The sequence below is a fragment of the Lepidochelys olivacea genome (genome assembly GCF_965140295.1).
Source record: "Lepidochelys olivacea isolate rLepOli2 genome assembly, chromosome: 7".
NCBI lineage: Eukaryota > Metazoa > Chordata > Testudines > Cheloniidae > Lepidochelys > Lepidochelys olivacea.
This window is the reverse complement of record NC_140417.1, coordinates 88,467,244-88,488,025: the sequence shown is the minus strand read 5'-3', so window position 1 is coordinate 88,488,025 and position 20,782 is coordinate 88,467,244. Positions and strand designations below refer to the sequence as shown.

The 20,782-nt window shown below is 41.3% G+C and overlaps 1 protein-coding gene across 1 annotated transcript in view; it reads right to left on the bottom strand.

The window, feature by feature from the left end:
• The window catches only part of PCDH15 (protocadherin related 15), a 772,236-nt gene that overhangs the window by 637,519 nt on the left and 113,935 nt on the right, over positions 1-20,782 (bottom strand). The gene's annotated exons all lie outside the window — the stretch shown is intronic.

Here is a 20,782-nt window from a genome sequence, read left to right as displayed (position 1 = left end):
CATGTTAGTTCCCCATTGACATTACTTCCCAGAATTTAGTAAATGTGCTTACTTGCAGAAAGATCAGTAATTGCTATTGTTTTATCTATACAAGGATTCGTTATCTAAGCATATATATTAAAAATGTAGCATTATACCTTAGAGAGAGAGAGAGAGAAAAGAAAATATGCTTGAGTTCATCAAAAAGTATACCTCATAAGTCTTTTTCTGAACATAATCCTTGGATTTTATATGCACATATGCAGTGAAAGAAATATTCTGTCTAGTAGACTTTGCTGCCACACAAGGTTTTCTAGATTATCTAACGGTATGCCTTGGAACAGAAAAACAAAAGGGTTGAAGGATGCAAAACACAGTCTGTTGTCTTATTTAGCCTAGCTCTCCCACTAAGTCACTGTTCAGTCTATCCCCTTTCATGGTTAACAGAAAAATCCAAAACTAAGGAACCCAAAGTCTAACTTCCCAGATATAGACTGGAGGACAAGTGCTAGTAATAATAATAGGGCTCAGATTTTCCTAGATGCGATAGCTGATGGATTCCTTCATCAAGTAGTTGCTGAACCGACTAGACGGGATGCCATTTTAGATTTGGTTTTGATGGGTAGCGAGGATGTCACAGAAGAAATGGTTGTAGGGGACCTTAGTTCAAGTGATCGTGAGCTCAGTCAGTTCAAACTGAATGGAAGGATAAACAAAAATAAATCTGTGACTAGGGTTTTTGATTTCAAAAGGGCTGACTCAAAAATTTAGGAAATTTGTTAGGGAAGTGGATTGGACTGAAGAATTTATCGATCTAAGGGCAGAGGCGGCCTGGGATTACTTCAAGTCAAAGCTGCAGAAGCTATCGGAAGTCTGCATCCCAAGAAAGGGGAAAAAATTCATAGGCAGGACTTTTAGACCAAGCTGGATGAGCAAGCATCTCAGAGAGGTGATTAAGAAAAAGCAGAAAGCATACAAGAAGTGGAAGATGGGAAGGATCAGCAAGGAAAGCTACCTTATTGAGGTCAGAACATGTAGGGATAAAGTGAGAAAGGCTAAAAGTCAAGTAGAGTTGGACCTTGCAAAGGGAATTAAAACCAATAGTAACAGGTTCTATAGCCATATAAATAAGAAGAAAACAAAGAAAGAAGAAGTGGGACAGCTGAACACTGAGGATGGAGTGGAGGTTAAGGATAATCTAGGCATGGCCCAATATCTAAACAAATACTTTGCCTCAGTCTTTAATAAGGCTGATCAGGATCTTAGGGATAATGGTAGCATGACAAATGGAAATGTGGATATGGAGGTAGATATTACCATATCTGAGGTAGAAGGAAAACTTGAACAGTTTAATAGGACTAAATCGGGGAGCCCAGATAATCTTATCCAAGAATATTAAAGGAATTGGCACATGAAATTGCAAGCCCAATAGCAAGAATTTTTAATGAATCTGTAAACTTAGGGGCTGTACCATATGACTGGAGAATTGCTAACATAGTTCCTATTTTTAAGAAAGTAAAAAAAAAAAAGTGATCTGGGTAACTACAGGCCTGTTAGTTTGACATCTGCAGTATGCAAGGTCTTGGAAAAAAATTTGAAGGAGAAAGTAGTTAAGGACATTGAGGTCAATGGTAACTGGGAGAAAATACAACATGGTTTTACAAAAGGTAAATCATGCCAAACCAACCTGATCTCCTTCTTCGAGAAAGTAACAGATTTTTTAGACAAAGGAAATGCAGTGGATCTAATTTACCTAGATTTCAGTAAGGCATGTGATATGGTGCCACATGGGATATTATTAGTTAAATTGGAAAAAATAGGGATCAATATGAAAATTGAAAGGTGGATAAGGAATTGGTTAAAAGGGAGACTACAGAGGGTCATATTAAAAGATGAACTGTCAGACTGGAGGGAGGTTACCAGTGGAGTTCTTCAGGGATCGGTTTGGGACCAATCTTATTTAATCTTTTTATTACTGACCTCAGCACAAACAGTGGGAGTGTGCTAATAAAGTCTGCGGATGATACAAAGCTGGGAGGTATTGCCAATTTAGAGAAGGACCGGGATATCACAGGAGGATCTGGATGACCTTCTAAACTGGAGTAATAGTAATATGATGAAATTTAATAGTGAGAAGTGGAAGGTCATGCATTTAGGGATTAATAAGAATTTTAGTTATAAGCTGGGGATGCATCAATTAGAAGTAACGGAGGAGGAGAAGGACCTTGGAGTGTTGGTTGACCACAGGATGACTATGAGCCACCAATGTGATATGGCCGTGAAAAAAAGCTAATGCGGTCTTGGGATGCATCAGGCAAGGTATTTCCAGTAGAGATAAGGAGGTGTTAGTACCGTTATACAAGGCAGTGGTGAGACCTCATCTGGAATACTGTGTGCAGTTCTGGTCTCCCATCTTTAAGAAGGATGAATTCAAACTGGAACAGGTAAAGAGAAGGGCTACTAGAATGATCCGAGGAATGAAAAACTTGTCTTATGAAAGGAGACTCAAGGAGCTTGGCTTGTTTAGCCTAACCAAAAGAAGGTTGAGGTGAGATATGATTGCTATATCAGAGGGATAAATACCAGGGAGGGAGAGGAATTATTTAAGCTCAGTACCAATGTGGACACAAGAACAAATGGATATAAACTGGCCATTGGGAAGTTTAGACTTGAAATGAGACGAAGCTTTCTAACCATCAGAGGAGTGAAGTTCTGGAATAGCCTTCCAAGGGAAACAGTGGGGGCAAAAGACCTATCTGGCTTCAAGATTAAACTAGATAAGTTTATGGAGGAGATGGTATGATGGGATAACATGACTTTGGCAATTAATTGATCTTTAACTATTCATGGTAAATAGGCCCAATGGCCTGTGATGGGATGTTAGATGGGGTGGGATCTGAGTTACTACAGAGAATTCTTTCCTGGGTATCTGGCTGGTGAATCTTGCCCACATGCTCAGGGTTCAGCTGATCGCCATATTTGGGGTCGGGAAGGAATTTTCCTCCAGGGCAGATTGGAAGAGTCCCTGGGGTTTTTTTGCTTTCCTCTGTAGCATGGAGCATGAGTCACTTGCTGGAGGATTCTCTGCACCTTGAAGTCTTTAAACCATGATTTGAGGACTTCAATAGCTAAGACATACGTGAGAGGTTTATTGCAGGAGTGGATGGGTGAGATTCTGTGGCCTGCATTGAGGTCAGAGTAGACGATCATAATGGTCCCTTCTGACCTTAATGTCTGAGTCTAGCAGTCCCACAGAGGAGAGACTGTCTCACACATGTAATCCTTAACAATTTTCCCGCTCCCTTCTTAGTCTGAGGAGGTGGTAGGGGAACCCAGGCCCACCTGCTCCATTGGGTTCAGCTGTTCAGAGCCCCAGAGCTAACCTTCTCAAGTCCCTTGCTGTTCCCTGAGCTGTTTCCAGCTCTATAGGCTTCCCAGCCTCTTGTTCTCTCTCTCTCTGGTGTGTTGGCTTCTCTGGCAGCTTCTCACGCATTTGTTGGCAAGCACTTCTCTCCACAGTCCCTCTACCTCTCTGGCAAACATTCCATCCTACCTTATAGCCCTTTTATCCTCACAGCTGCTGTGGGGCTGCTAATGAGAGAGGCAGGCAGTTACCACTTTGGTTGCCAAATCAGCATGTGGAGTACAGATCCCATGATCCTCATCCTCAGACCAGGGGGCTCTGTGTACCCCCTCTTCCTACTTTCACCACACTCTAGGTCCGATGTCCCCCCGACCTCCCACTCCTCTCACCACTGTTATTTCTTTACTCTCTGGCTGGAAGAAAAGTCAATCACAGTGTCAACTTTTTAAACTCTATTTGGATGATGAGCAAATCTGAGACAGGGGAGAGTATTGTAATTCTTGAAGGTGTTAATACTAGGACCTAGTTATCTACATTTAACTACAGACAATTACAGACCTGGATGAAGCTGCTGGAATCGGCTAACTAGATGCCAGTGGATCTGTCTGTCTCCCACTTCTCCCTTCTCATTTTATGATTTTCAGCAAATCAGCCATGTTCCTCCCACTGATGCCTAGAATATTTCCTGATATATTTTCAAATTGATTAGCTGTAGAAATTATGCCAAGCAAGTTTTGGTGCTCACTTTCCAATGGTGGTCAGTGCACATAGAGAGACAGGAAACTTTGCTTCACCAATGACAGAAGTTGTTTTTTTGTTCTGCGGTCAGGGTAATTGTGTTCCTCCTAGTTTATTTATGAAAACCCCATCAGGCATATTGACTGTCATAACCAGAACAGGTCTGTTACCAATGCGAGAAAATGTGCTCCGAGATCTCAGCTAATCATTGTGTTCCAAATATTAACTGCTGTCCTCTCCCCTCTTTTTCTGGTACTATTCCCTGCATTGATTTGGGACCTTTCTATTATCCCCAGTTGGCATCTGACAGAAGGATCTTTCTGCCTGGATAACTAATGGGAGGACATGTCAAAAGGTTTGATTCTCTGCCCTGACCAGTCGAGACACAAGGGACTATACAATCAAATCTTGGTCTCTGTAGGCGAGAGGAGGAGGGGAGAACGGGAATTACTGGACAGATTTAATATAAACTCTGGTTTACTGAACTATGTCTGAGTAGGAGATCAGCATTCCCAATAGACTTCAATAAGAATTGGATTTCTGTTTCTATGACACCATTTGTTTTCTTTCAGAGTCATCTTCAACTGCTGCTAACATCCTTCTGAGATGAAATATTCATCCTCAGCCCAGTCCATGATGGATTTCCAGGGCACCACATAGAATCGTAGGATTGGAAGGGTCCTCAAGAGGTCATCTAGTCTAGTCCCCTGCACTCATGTTAATGTTGAATATAAACCCAAGATCTTTCAGAAACCAGATCACGCTATGTGTTGGTTTCTTGCTTTAGCTTTCTCGGTTACAGATCCATGATCAGAAAAATTGTTTGGGAAGACATGAGCACTTGTCAGATCAAATGGTAGTGATCAAAGTTGGAAAAAAGCAAAAGAAAAAAGGTGTAATCCATATGCAAAATGGAAGAATTGTCCGTGGGTTGGTAAAATGGGAATGTGAAGGCATATCTCCTTTGGGAATTTGTCTGAAACATCTAAAGTTCTAAATTTGTTCCAGCTTTTTTCTCCCCAACATCGGCCCACTCTACATATCTAAGAAAAGGTACTGTCCCGGAGTTCAAGGAAGAAGCTGGACCCTAAGGTGGCTTACTGCACTCTAGTCTTGGCAGGTGTCAGTGGCGTATCTGACAGGTTTCAGAGTAACAGCCGTGTTAGTCTGTATTCTCAAAAAGAAAAGGAGTACTTGTGACACCTCAGAGACTAACCAATTTATTTGAGGATAAAATTTCGTGAGCTACAGCTCACTTCATTGGATGGATCTGATGAAGTGAGCTTTAGCTCACGAAAGCTTATGCTCAAATAAATTGGTTAGTCTCTAGGGTGCCACAAGTACTCCTTTTCTTTTAGTGGTGTATCTGTTACCCTCTATTCATAGCCCCAGGAGAGGAAGCAGCTGAGTTCCAGTAAGAGGCAAGTCTTCTGGTGCAAGCTCTAGCGATTTAGGCAGGATCTTACATCCAGAATGCTGTCCTGGCTTCACTACCCTCATAGGAGGTGGGAGAGGGGAGGCCGCTTACTGCCTGAGCCAGTTTTTCTAATCCTGTCTGACTCTTTATGTCCAGGAAAGCAGAGGGGAGCAAGGCGATCCCACGAAACTAGGCTGTGAGAAGGATATTGCGTTCTCCCCAAGAATAATTGCTTTTAAATATCAGAAAATATCTGGGCTCAATGTGAATCAAGTTTCTGAGGAAGTTTCAGAGTGGTTATTATTTTATCTGAACCGGTTCTCAGTTCACCTTGCGTGGTAAAATGTGATCTCCATGACTAAGATTCCCATCCTACAATAGGCTCTCTGAAGGCGGAACGCAGGGCATGAATGGAGCTCTTTAAGGATTGAACTCATTAATGTCAGTCTGTGTTGGAAGTAATATATAACAACAGAATTGAAGACCATTAAATATTATATTCTGCCTCAAGTTCCTAGTTTTTTTTTTTTTTTTTTTTGAGTGCCCTGAAAATTATAGGCCAAGCAAATATCCCCACCAACTGCCAATCATAACTGCTTCTAACAGAATTAAAAGACTGCCTTTGTTTTAAGCCTCAAACATTTACAAAAAAAATTGGGCCCCAGAGTTGTGTAATTACTACTCTGTGCCACTATACCCATGGGTGCTATTAGCGTAACAGATAAAACTGTCGATAAAAGGCACAGTTGACTTCAGCAGAGTCCTGGAGGCAAGCTCCTGCATCTTGCTGATTAGCTTCATTCAGTTATGTTTTCTTCATTGTTCATGTATTAAAACTCATTACATGAAAAATAATATTGCTTTCCTTCAGATTGTGCACTTGAGATTTGAAAACTGGGCACTACCTGTATACCTTGAAGGCACTGCCAAATCAGCTTGATGCTGCAGTTACAGCAGATCAAAATAAGAGAGGCACTCTGCAATTTTGGCACTTGGCATATCAGACTTCAATGTCACATTATATTTACATACACACACACAAAATATGTTGCATCATCTTGGAATGATGGGATACAACCAGACCAGAAAATTAAATGATCTGAAACCAGTTTCTCCCCCCAAGCAGGCTCATAGCTAGTCAAGCAAAATAATCTGCACAGAACGGCCATACTGGGTCAGACCAAAGGTACATCTAGCCCAGTGTCCTGTCCTCCAACAGTGGCCAATGCCAAGTGCTCCAGAGAGAATGAATAGAACAGGTAAGCAACTGATCCATTTCCTGTTGCTCATTCCCAGCTTCTGGCAAACAGAGGCTAGGAACACCATCCGTGCATATCCTGGCTAATAGCCACTGATGGACCTATCCTCCATGAACTTATCTAGTTCATTTTTGAACCCTGTTATAGTCCTGGCCTTCACAGCATCCTCTGGCAAAGAGTTCCACAGGTTGATTGTGTTGTGTGAAGAAATACTTCCTTTTGTTTTTAACGTTCTTCAATCCAACATACATATACCGTCATGTAGACTTTTCAAGTTCAACGCCAAAAAGTGTTAATTGATACAAAATAAGTTGAAAGCCGAAGCTTGGTAGTCCCTCCCATGCAAACTTCTAAAATATCTAATACAATTAGCTGCATTTCAGAAAGCCCAGATTGTATGCCAAAAATTATTTTAAAATCCTCCTCTGTATTCATCTGTATTAGATTAACTTTCCACTGGCAAGTTAGTACATTTAACAACAAATATGTTCTAAAACCATAGTCTCCAAATGCACTCAGATGTCCAGCAGATATACATATTAGAACATATGCTAAAAACGCATAGTGCCAATATCAGCAACGTAATGCTATGCAATTAACCAAACTCCTCCCCTTATTCCTCAGGAAAAAAAGGGTTCCTTACCCATCTCCCAGTCACAACCAGGCCTCTCAAGTCCCCTACTCCTGAAGAATAATATCTCATGGATGTCTCCTGATGTATATAAACAAACATTCATGTTCATTCCATAGTTACATTTTGATATCAAACTTCCTATAAAGCATGCATCTATTTTATCTGTGGTTTTCGTTCTTCCTTTTCATTTATTTTACTCTTATTTTCTGCCTTTATGTCTGCCAGATTTTTCTTGACCGACCATTTCCTCCATTCTGCCTTTCTCTTTCCAATTTCACTTGAAGGCAGAAGACAGCAGGAAAGAGAAAGGATCCTGTCATCCAGCTCCTGATTGCTCACCATGCAGATTTTTTTAATAGGGGAGAAGGAGGGCAAATCAGGAGTTGAGAATGGATTAGGCTAGACTAACAAATGGCCAGTCCCTGTTTTCAATCCTTTCCAACTTGACAGAACTGCTCCTCGTGGTGGCTGAGACTCTAGAAGAGGGAGATTTGTAATGAAGGAACAGTCCTTCTGGAGGCTGCTGGGGACGGAAACAATGAGTATGCTATTTTCCTATTTGCAGCTAATAGGAGCTATGATAAGCCCTCTAAAAACAAAAGAAAATATTCTGTACAACTGACTTCTTAATCAAGTAAAGCAAAATTAAATAGCTCATTCTCCCAATTTCCCTGCAGGTGACGTGTAGAGCATTATTTCTGCACATCTTGTAAGGAAGCACTGCACAACTTGTAAGGTAAAACAACCTTCTCTGTAGTTCTCCTTAACAGATTCACAGTAAGATGTGCTCTTCTCCTCAACCTCACATACCCCTTGTTGAGATCCACTGTAATAGGAGATATCCTTTATGCTTTTCCTTCATCCTCTACAGACCCTAGAAAGTGCGCAGAAACCACTCCCTCAACCCATGTGAGCAGGAGGGAGCTTCACTCTATACCTTTTCAGTTTTGCAAGACGCAAAACTCAATATTATAGGAAGAATGATTTTTCCCCATGGACTTTCTTAGGAGTATAGAACATGGCTTTTTGAGGGAGTTTAAACAAATGGTTCCAGATTATGGAATTTACTCACATCAGTACCAACATTTTCAAGCCAGAAATCCTAGAGACTGAAGCTTTTTTTTCTAAAATTTTCCTTTCAACAACTTATGTGAGAAATGTCACACAAAACACGATGTTACGGGAAATGTTAAAGATACACAGTTCAGCATTCAAAAGTCAGGAAATTACAAAGTTAAATTGTATCATTAATAAAGTCAGTGTGGTCTATCAAATAAGTATAAAACCAAGAATTGGGAGATATGTACTTGTGCCATTGCCACACTGTGTCACCTTGGGCTAGTCACTTAACTTCATCCCTCTGTTTCACCATCTGTAAAAATAGCAATTATCATGCCCACTGACCCACCTCACAATCATACTATGATAATTTAGTTAATTAGTAACATTTATAAAATATTTGAATATATACATTTCTCTATAATGTTTTAGCAGTAGTAAGATTGCATATGCAACCCTCCTTTCCCCTTTGAATATGTACTTGACCATATATCATTTCTCAAATATTGCAAGGCAATATCATACTATCTATGTGCAGCATCTTGTCTTATGTGACTACACAATGAATGCAAAAACGAGTCGATCAAATTGATTTAAATGAAAAGCACACTGTTACAAATCTGTGCTTCTGGTTGAAGAGAACTATTCTTTATCATTTACTTGCCCGTATCTCAGTTTACCGCTCCTAAAAATAAGTAAAATATCAACACCCCCAGATTGTTGGGAACTTAATCAATAAATGTAAAGTGCTTTAATTTCTGTGGCTGAGAAGGGATTCGTTATCTTAGCATATACATTAAAAATGTAGTATTATACCTGAGAGAGAGAGAAAATATGCTTGAATTCATCAAAAAGTATATCTCAGACAAGTCTGTCTTTTTCTGAACATAATTCTTGGATTTTATATGCACAAATACAGTGAAAGAAATAGTCCGTCTAGTAGACTTTGCTGCCACACAAGGTTTTCTAGATTATCTAACCACATGCCTCAGAACAGAAAAACGAAAACACTATTTTAAGATTAGCTTAAAATAGTTCACTGTGTTTTAGCATAAGTGATCAATCATAACTTTTTAAAACAAGAAATAAAATGTGTTGGGAATAATTGGTGTCCAGTTGTCATTGTATTATTATAATCAGTTTATGCTCTACTTTAATTCAGTATGACTGAAAGTCACCTCACTTTATATAATACTCTATACACGCTTAAAGGCATAATACAAGTCACACATATTCAAATACAACTATTTGATCAGGGCTGGGGACTATTTTATGCCCATTTTCTGTCTGACCAGAATATCATCAAAGAAGAAGTCAAGTCAAATTAGGAGAGGAAAGCGGCTGTATACCCTTAGAAAATATGTTGAATACATAAAGTACATCATTTTCAAATCATCTTGTATTTTGCCTAGCATAAAATAAGCTGATTTTAAATCCTGTCAAACAAGTTATTATGGTCTTCAGATCCTCTGTCTTGTTAAGTAAAATATTTTAAAATGTAGTAGATTAAGGCTTGTCATAAATATAAAGGGAAGGGTAAACCCCTTTGAAATCCCTCCTGGCCAGGGGAAAGCTCCTCTCACCTGTAAAGGGTTAAGAAGCTAAAGGTAACCTCGCTGGCACCTGACCAAAATGACCAATGAGGAGACAAGATACTTTCAAAAGCTGGGAGGAGGGAGAGAAACAAAGGTTTTGTGTGTCTGTCTGTAGTCGTCTTGGCCGGGGACAGAACAGGAATGGAGTCTTAGAACTTTTAGTAAGTAATCTAGCTAGGTATGTGTTAGATTATGATTTCTTTAAATGGCTGAGAAAAGAATTGTGCTGAATAGAATAACTATTTCTGTCTGTGTATCTTTTTTGTAACTTAAGGTTTTGCCTAGAGGGGTTCTCTATGTTTTTGAATCTAATTACCCTGTAAGATATATACCATCCTGATTTTACAGGGGGGATTTCTTTATTTCTATTTACTTCTATTTTTTTATTAAAAGTCTTCTTGTAAAACACTGAATGCTTTTTCATTGTTCTCAGATCCAAGGGTTTGGGTTTGTGGTCACCTATGCAAATTGGTGAGGCTTTTTATCCAACATTTCCCAGGAAAGGGGGGGTGCAAGTGTTGGGAGGATTGTTCATTGTTCTTAAGATCCAAGGGTCTGGGTCTGTAGTCACCTAGACAAATTGCAAAAAGAAAAGGAGGACTTGTGGCACCTTAGAGACTAACCAATTTTGCGAATACAGACTAACACGGCTGCTACTCTGAAACCTAGACAAATTGGTGAGGCTTTTTACCAAACCTTGTCCAGGAAGTGGGGTGCAAGGTTTTGGGAAGTATTTTGGGGGGGAAGGACGCGTCCAAACAGCTCTTCCCCAGTAACCAGTATTAGTTTGGTGGTGGTAGCGGCCATTCCAAGGATAACGGGGGTAATATTTTGTACCTTGGGGAAGTTTTGACCTAAGCTGGTAAAGATAAGCTTAGGAGGTTTTTCATGCAGGTCCCCACATCTGTACCCTAGAGTTCAGAGTGGGGGAGGAACCTTGACATGGTGGCACAGTGGTGGGATTAACCTGAAATCATTTTGAGATCCAGTTGAGATTTTTTGAACTAGAAATACAGATTTTAAAAAGGAATTTTTAGGAAGTCCAGAAGGCAGCTTTGAAACTGAAAGCAGCTTGGTTTCTCTCTGCTTTGTGGCCAAGCAGAGACAAAAGGGGATTATCTTGTGAATTGCAGATTTTCTTTGCCTGGAGGCAGGGTACTTAACTCCTGCAGGGAAATTCACAGTCTTCCAGCCCAGAGGTTTTTTTTTTTTTTCTTTTCTTCCTAAAAGTAAATAGGGGGTGTGTGCTCTACCCATCTGCCTGGAGACAAAAGTGGCAGGGTTTTTTTTAGGATTTTGATTTTTTTTTTTTTTTTTTACAAGGAGCACAGGTTTGAAAAGAAATTTTTTTTCTTCTTTGGGCTGGGTAAGCAGGTTTCCAAGTAGTTGGAGGTTTTTTGCTTTAATTTGGGCCCAGAGCAGAGACAAGGGAATTGTCTTTTTCTGTAGGCTGACAATCACTATCAGAGAATAGGTATTCTATTCCAGCACAGCAAAATTTTACAGCCAAGTTTTGTTTGTTTATTTCTAAACCTCGGGTGTAAAGTTAGTTAAAAACAGAGAGGTTAGAATGGCCAAATCCTCAGCTCGACTACAGCTGGAATTAGCCAAATTTCAGGCTGAGGAAAAACAAAGGGAACATGAAAGACAGATAGAACTCATGCAGCTGAAGAAGGAACAAGAAAGGGAGGCAGAACAGCACCAAGAGGCTGCCCACAAGAGGGAAATGGAGGCAAGGAAGCATGTGGAGGAGGAGAGGGAAAAAGAGAGGAAGCATGTGGAGGAGGAGAAGGAAAAAGAGAGGAAGCATGTGGAGGAGATGGAGAGGATAAAGGCCCAGCAGAATATACCAACAAACCCTAGCAATCCTTCTCCAGGTACCACTTCCCATCCCAGAAAGTTCCCCACCTACAAGGCAGGTGATGATACTGAGGCCTTCTTAGAAAACTTCGAAAGGGCCTGCCTTGGGTACAACATCTCTACTGACCAATACATGGTAGAGCTGAGGCCGCAGCTCAGTGGACCCTTAGCTGAGGTGGCAGCTGAAATGCCTAAAGAACACATGAACAAGTATGAACTGTTTAAATCCAAGGCGAGAGTCAGAATGGGGATAACACCCGAGCAGTCTCGTCGGAGGTTCAGAGCCCTAAGGTGGAAACCAGACATGTCATTTACCCGACATGCCTACCACATTGTAAAACATTGGGATGCCTGGATATCAGGAGCAAGTGTTGAATCTCCAGTAAATTTGCCCTTCCTAATGCAAATGGAACAATTCTTAGAGGGTGTTCCTGAGGAAATAGAAAGATACATCCTAGATGGGAAACCCAAAACTGTAATTGAGGCAGGAGAGATTGGAGCCAGATGGGTGGAGGTGGCAGAGAAGAAGAAAACTGGTCGCAGTTGGAGCGGAGACCAGAAGGGACCACCCCAGACCACACCCTATTACCGGGGGCCGCCCAAAGCCCCACCTACCTCCCAAAGAACCCTCCATACCCCTTATCGTCCCACCACCCCGTTCTCCAGCAACCCTCCTCGCCCCAGTGACCCGTCAGCTGGACGATGTTTTAAGTGTAACGAGCTGGGGCATGTAAAGGCCAACTGCCCCAAGAACCCCAACAGATTACAGTTCATTGCACCGGAATCACACCAGAGGTCCACAGGCCCAGATACCTCCCAGATACCCTTGGAGCGGAGGGAAACTGTGAGTGTGGGTGGGAAGAAGGTCACCGCGTGGAGGGACACCGGAGCATAAGTGTCAGCTATCCATGCTTCCTTAGTGGACCCCAATTTAATCAACCCAGAGATCCAAGTGACGATTCAACCCTTCAAGTCCAACTCTTTCAATTTGCCTACAGCCAAGTTGCCTGTCCAGTACAAGGGCTGGTCAGGAATGTGGACTTTTGCAGTCTATGATGATTATCCCATCCCCATGCTGTTGGGGGAAGACTTGGCCAATCATGTGAAGCAGGCCAAGAGGGTGGGAATGGTCACCCGCAACCAGGCTAAACAAGCCGTGAGGCCTAGCTCTGTTCCGGAAACTTCTATCAGGACCCAGTCAGAGGTGATGGACCTGGACCCCAGGCCAATGTCTGCAACAGCAGTAGTGGATTCAGTCCCAGAGACCCAGACGGAACCAGTCCCAGAACCGGAACCAGCCGAACAACCAACACCAGACCCCGTGTCAGCACTGAATCCAGTACTTGCAACCTCAACACCAGAGGGCCCCACCGAACCTGAACTGGCAGCAGCCGATAACCCTACACAAGAGGCTCAGCCGGAGCCTGAATCCCAACATAGTACACCAGCGGAGAGCGGTTCACAGTCAACAGAAACAGCTCCATCCCCTATATCGCTTCCAGAGGGACCAAGCCTAGGTCCACAATCCCATGAGGAACTGATGTCTCCAGCATCAAGGGAACAGTTCCAGACCGAACAAGAAGCAGATGAAAGCCTCCAGAGAGCTTGGACGGCGGCACGGAGCAACCCACCGCCTCTCAGCTCTTCTAATCGATCCAGGTTTGTTGTAGAAAGAGGACTTTTATACAAGGAAACTCTTTCTGGGGGACACCAGGAAGACTGGCATCCTCAGAGACAGTTGGTAGTTCCAACTAAATACCGGGCCAAGCTCTTGAGCTTAGCCCATGATCACCCTAGTGGCCATGCTGGGGTGAACAGGACCAAAGACCGTTTGGGGGGGTCATTCCACTGGGAGGGAATGGGCAAGGATGTTTCTACCTATGTCCAGTCTTGTGAGGTGTGCCAAAGAGTGGGAAAACCCCAAGACCAGGTCAAAGCTCCTCTCCAGCCACTCCCCATCATTGAAGTTCCATTTCAGCGAGTAGCTGTGGATATTCTGGGTCCTTTTCCGAAAAAGACACCCAGAGGAAAGCAGTACATACTGACTTTCATGGATTTTGCCACCCGATGGCCGGAAGCAGTAGCTCTAAGCAACACCAGGGCTAAAAGTGTGTGCCAGGCACTAGCAGACATTTTTGCCAGGGTAGGTTGGCCCTCCGACATCCTCACAGATGCAGGGACTAATTTCCTGGCAGGAACTATGAAAAACCTTTGGGAAGCTCATGGGGTAAATCACTTGGTTGCCACTCCTTACCATCATCAAACAAATGGCATGGTGGAGAAGTTTAATGGAACTTTGGGGGCCATGATACGTAAATTCGTAAATGAGCACTCCAATGATTGGGACCTAGTATTGCAGCAGTTGCTCTTTGCCTACAGAGCTGTACCACATCCCAGTTTAGGGTTTTCCCCATTTGAACTTGTATATGGCCGTGAGGTTAAGGGGCCATTGCAGTTGGTGAAGCAGCAATGGGAGGGATTTACACCTTCTCCAGGAACTAACATTCTGGACTTTGTAACCAACCTACAAAACACCCTCCGAACCTCTTTAGCCCTTGCTAGAGAAAACTTACAGGATGCTCAAAAAGAGCAAAAAGCCTGGTATGATAAACATGCCAGAGAGCGTTCCTTCAAAGTAGGAGACCAGGTCATGGTCTTAAAGGCGCTCCAGGCCCATAAAATGGAAGCATCGTGGGAAGGGCCATTCGTGGTCCAGGAGCGCCTGGGAGCTGTTAATTATCTCATAGCATTCCCCACCTCCAACCGAAAGCCTAAGGTGTATCATATTAATTCTCTAAAGCCCTTTTATTCCAGAGAATTAAAGGTTTGTCAGTTTACAGCCCAGGGAGGAGACGACGCTGAGTGGCCTGAAGGTGTCTATTACGAAGGGAAATGTGCTGGTGGTGTGGAAGAGGTGAACCTCTCCATGACCCTTGGGCGTATGCAGCGACAGCAGATCCAGGAGCTGTGCACTAGCTACGCGCCAACGTTCTCAGCCACCCCAGGACTGACTGAACGGGCATACCACTCCATTGACACAGGTAATGCTCACCCAATTAGGGTCCACCCTTACCGGGTGTCTCCTCAAGCTAAAACTGCTATAGAACGGGAGATCCAGGATATGTTACAGATGGGTGTAATCCGCCCCTCTGAAAGTGCATGGGCATCTCCAGTGGTTCTAGTTCCCAAACCAGATGGGGAAATACGTTTTTGCGTGGACTACCGTAAGCTAAATGCTGTAACTCGCCCAGACAACTATCCCATGCCACGCACAGATGAACTATTAGAGAAACTGGGAAGGGCCCAGTTCATCTCTACCTTGGACTTAACCAAGGGGTACTGGCAGTACCGCTAGATGAATCTGCCAAGGAAAGGTCAGCCTTCATCACACATCTCGGGCTGTATGAATTTAATGTACTCCCTTTCGGGCTGCGAAATGCACCCGTCACTTTCCAAAGACTTGTAGATGGTCTCCTAGCAGGATTAGGAGAATATGCAGTCGCCTACCTTGACGATGTGGCCATATTTTCGGATTCCTGGGCAGACCACCTGGAACATCTACAAAAAGTCCTTGAGCGCATAAGGGAGGCAGGACTAACTGTTAAGGCTAAGAAGTGTCAAATAGGCCTAAACAGAGTGACTTACCTTGGACACCAGGTGGGTCAAGGAACTATCAGCCCCCTACAGGCCAAAGTGGATGCTATCCAAAAGTGGCCTGTCCCAAAGTCAAAGAAACAGGTTCAATCCTTCTTAGGCTTGGCCGGTTATTACAGACGATTTGTACCGCACTACAGCCAAATCGCTGCCCCACTGACAGACCTAACCAAAAAGAAACAGCCAAATGCTGTTCAGTGGACCAGAAAGTGTCAGAAGGCCTTTAACAAGCTTAAAGCGACACTCATGTCTGACCCTGTACTAAGGGCCCCAGACTTTGACAAACCGTTCCTAGTAACCACAGATGCATCCGAGCGTGGTGTGGGAGCAGTTTTAATGCAGAAAGGACCTGATCAAGAATTCCACCCTGTAGTGTTTCTCAGCAAAAAACTGTCTGAGAGGGAAAGCAACTGGTCAGTCACTGAAAAAGAATGTTATGCCATTGTCTACGCTCTGGAAAAGCTACGCCCATATGTTTGGGGACGGCGTTTCCACCTGCAAACCGACCATGCTGCACTAAAGTGGCTTCACACCGTCAAAGAAACTAACAGAAAACTTCTTCGGTGGAGTTTAGCTCTCCAAGATTTTGATTTCGACATCCAACACATCTCAGGAGCTTCTAACAAAGTGGCTGATGCACTCTCCCGTGAAAGTTTCCCAGAATCAACTGGTTAAAATCGTCCTTGAGATGTGGAAAATATTGTTAGTCTTTATGTACTTGGTAGTATATTTAGAGATGCATGTGTCTTATTAACTCTGTTTTCCTAGAGCTCCAGGAAGAAATCCCAGCCAGTGTTTCACCCTAGCTGAGATTTGGGGGGCGTGTCATAAATATAAAGGGAAGGGTAAACCCCTTTGAAATCCCTCCTGGCCAGGGGAAAGCTCCTCTCACCTGTAAAGGGTTAAGAAGCTAAAGGTAACCTCGCTGGCACCTGACCAAAATGACCAATGAGGAGACAAGATACTTTCAAAAGCTGGGAGGAGGGAGAGAAACAAAGGTTTTGTGTGTCTGTCTGTAGTCGTCTTGGCCGGGGACAGAACAGGAATGGAGTCTTAGAACTTTTAGTAAGTAATCTAGCTAGGTATGTGTTAGATTATGATTTCTTTAAATGGCTGAGAAAAGAATTGTGCTGAATAGAATAACTATTTCTGTCTGTGTATCTTTTTTGTAACTTAAGGTTTTGCCTAGAGGGGTTCTCTATGTTTTTTAATCTAATTACCCTGTAAGATATATACCATCCTGATTTTACAGGGGGGATTTCTTTATTTCTATTTACTTCTATTTTTTTATTAAAAGTCTTCTTGTAAAACACTGAATGCTTTTTCATTGTTCTCAGATCCAAGGGTTTGGGTTTGTGGTCACCTATGCAAATTGGTGAGGCTTTTTATCCAACATTTCCCAGGAAAGGGGGGGTGCAAGTGTTGGGAGGATTGTTCATTGTTCTTAAGATCCAAGGGTCTGGGTCTGTAGTCACCTAGACAAATTGGTGAGGCTTTTTACCAAACCTTGTCCAGGAAGTGGGGTGCAAGGTTTTGGGAAGTATTTTGGGGGGAAGGACGCGTCCAAACAGCTCTTCCCCAGTAACCAGTATTAGTTTGGTGGTGGTAGCGGCCATTCCAAGGATAACGGGGGTAATATTTTGTACCTTGGGGAAGTTTTGACCTAAGCTGGTAAAGATAAGCTTAGGAGGTTTTTCATGCAGGTCCCCACATCTGTACCCTAGAGTTCAGAGTGGGGGAGGAACCTTGACAAGGCTGCACAAAACACACGTGGCTATTTTGTTTAAAATTCATCCTTTTTGTTTCCCTGTAGTTCTATTTATAGTTAAGCAGCAGCTAGAGAAAGGGCAAATGAATTTGATTATTGACTCATAATAGTAAGAGACAGAGATAGATATTAGATCATCAAATCCTGGAAGAGTATTTACCAGCCAATAAATGATTTATTAGATATTAAGATACCACATTTAACTTTCTTTTAAAAATTGAAAAAAAACAAACATAACATGTTTTCAATAGAAGTGAACTGATCAGAGCAACTACTTTTTAAGTTTAGATTTTACACACACACAATCTGAACTTAAACAGTAGTTACTCTGATGATAGAAATGACCCCAATAGTGCAGAGGACTTGACTAGATGACCTAGGGCAGAATTAAGTATTACTTAGACCAATCCTGACAGTTTTGTCTAACCTGTTAAAAACCTCTAGTGACAGAGATTCTACAACATTCCTGGGTAATTCGTTCCAGTGCTCAACTACCCTTACAGTTGAGAAGTTTTTCCTAATGTCTAACCTAAATCTTCCTTGCTGCAATTTAAGCCCATTGCCTCTTGTCCTGTCCTCAGTGGTTAAGGATAACAATGTATCACCCTCCTCTTTATAACAAACTTTCAAATACTTGAAGAATGTTATATTCCCCCCTCAATCTTTTCTTCGCCAAACAAAACAAACCCAATTTTTTCAGTCCTTCCTCAAAGGTCATGTTTTCTAGCCCTATAATCATTTTTGTTGTTCTCTTCTGGACTTCTTACAATTTGACCACAAGTGTGGTGTCCACTTGGACACAATACTCCAGTTGAAGCCTTATCAGTGGTGAGTAGCATGGAAGAATTACTTTGTGTCTTGCTTACAACACTCCTGCTAATGTATTGCAGAATGAGGATTTTTTTTTTTGCAATGCTATTATATTACTGACTCATACTTAAGTTTGTGATCCACTATACCTCCGACCTTTTTTTTTGCAGTACTCCTTCCTAGGCAATCACTTCCCATTTTGAATTAGTGCAACTGATTATTCCTTCTGAATTGTAGATCTTTGCATTTTTTCTTATTGAATTTCCATCCTTTTTAATTCAGACCATTTCTCCAGTTCATTTCCCTTGAAAAATCTAGTAAATGAAGTCTTATTCTATCTCTGAATTGAATTTACTGCAAACATTTCCACTTTCATATAATTCAAGCAACAGTTATCTTCTGATTTTCTTTTGAACTATTAACAGTTTCCATTGGCTGTAGACAAAATCAAAGATAATAAAAATAAAACATCACAGAACAGAGATACCCTAAACAAACATTTTAACCATTCATCCATCCACTTTTTTTGGATAAGACTATTAATTTAGAATTAAAACAAACACACCACCGCCTATATATAATAAATCCGTAAGATTTATGAATGCAAAACATCATTAAAACCTAGATGAATTATTAATCTTTTATATAAGCCTTTGACTAATGCTGTACTGAAATGTACAATAAATAAAATGTCTTTATGAAATGAACCATTTCCCATGGCAAGTTTAAAAAAAAAGAGTCACACTGCTGAACTCTCCCTAACGATTCAGGATGATTAATTCACTCAAAGCATTTAAAAGCTGTGCTTGTTTCGTAAGTTTTCTAACTGAAGATTAATATTACCTGTAAGAAGACAAAAGTAGTAATTGACTATCAGAAATTAAATGAATAGAAAGAAACCATGTGAACTGTGCAGAAATGATTATGATACTGTTCAGAAATGACAAGAAAAAAAGGTAATTAAGTTGTTATAAAATGTACAAACAACTTGTAGAGTTAATACTGCTTTCCCTATATATGACACATGAAAGGGTATTCTTAGCATGCTGCTCCATTACCTATGCTTAGCAATGAATGTTGCCTTCTAATTTAATTTAACAGTGAACAGATTTCTTACCAGCACAATTTGTATTTTGAGAGCATCTCTTAAGAATCATAGCTAGCAGCGTGTGGCAGTTCAATGAAGAATAATCTGTAAACAAAATTTCCATCTATCAAGAAAGGCCATTAAAGAACATAAAATAACCCATCCCTGACTGATTAATGTCTGCTACTGGAAGAAATTTAAGGCTATTAACATCTAGAGAATACACTGCTGCAGTGGTTGCATTTGTTATGTAAGATCATATGATTATATTATGTTTCTGCCTAAAGATTGTGTAAAAAAACCCCAAACAAACTAGTTTTTTTCCTTCCCCAAAAAATGTATTTAATATTTAGGAAAAAGAGCCAACTATTTGGAAAACCATATGCAATGGAATACACAGCTCAGCAATTGTATATACAGATGTAGACAATTTAAGGTCATCCCTCCCACACAAACAGAAATTCTTACCAAATGACAGCACTTACAACAGTCTGTGTGTACTGCATGCAAACAAACTAATTTCTGAACACTGGATTTTGTCTAACTCCTCTCTCATATTTCCCACTTAAATTACAATTATATATGCTTAGTAAGCCTTGCATTGTTGCCAAGCTTGAAGGCCAATAATTTCTAGCTTGAGTATGAGCCTTAAAATGGATTACAAAAGGGAAGCACCACAGGATTCAATATGAAGTCTCTGACCAGAATATTCTGTACATACTGATAGATTCTTCTATTTAAAGTGTTTAGAAATAGCTTCCAAAAATGTTAAATCCCTGGCAAACCAGATCATCAGTTCAGGGGCAGCCCCTCCACATAGGCAAACTAGGCAGTCGCCTAGGGTGCCAACTTAAATGGGGCACCAAATTCGAGAGGAAAAATATCAAATTTAAAAAAAAAGTGAAAAAGATGAAAAAAATACACATAAAATAACGAAGACGTCATTATTTCAATTCCTGTGCGCGTACGGAGGGAATATGAATTATAATTTATTTCTCTACATCTCAGAGAATTAATATATCAGATCTTTTATTTACTGCAAAAATAAATAATATTTAGCAAATTTTTTTCAGTTTGCGACGTAGAGTCAAGATGACCCACTCCGCAATTTTTATAAGCAATAACTCAGCTACAATGAAACACATCCACCAGTGGCAAGCGCTGCAATGCTAGTGACACCTAACTCAAATATACATCAAGGTCGTATAGCTGGAAATTCATGTAGACCGGAGATATCGCAAGTTTGTACATGTCAAATGGTCATTTTAAGACACATCGCAGGTAGATGGTTAAGAATCGAGTGAATACTATGGAAAATTGTGTTTCTTGATGCCAAAGAATAAAGATTAACGTCTTTCAGTATTATAAATCCAAAATGTGAGTATCTTTAAGGGTTATTAAACCGTAGCATTATTATTGGGCTGTATAATTATGAACTTTTCCTTGTTATAACTGGCTCACATGTAATAAATAACATCCATAAAAGAAAAGTAACAGCATTAGCGCCTAATAGACTATGAAAGTGATGATATCACACTCTAAGCAGGTAACCGTGAGG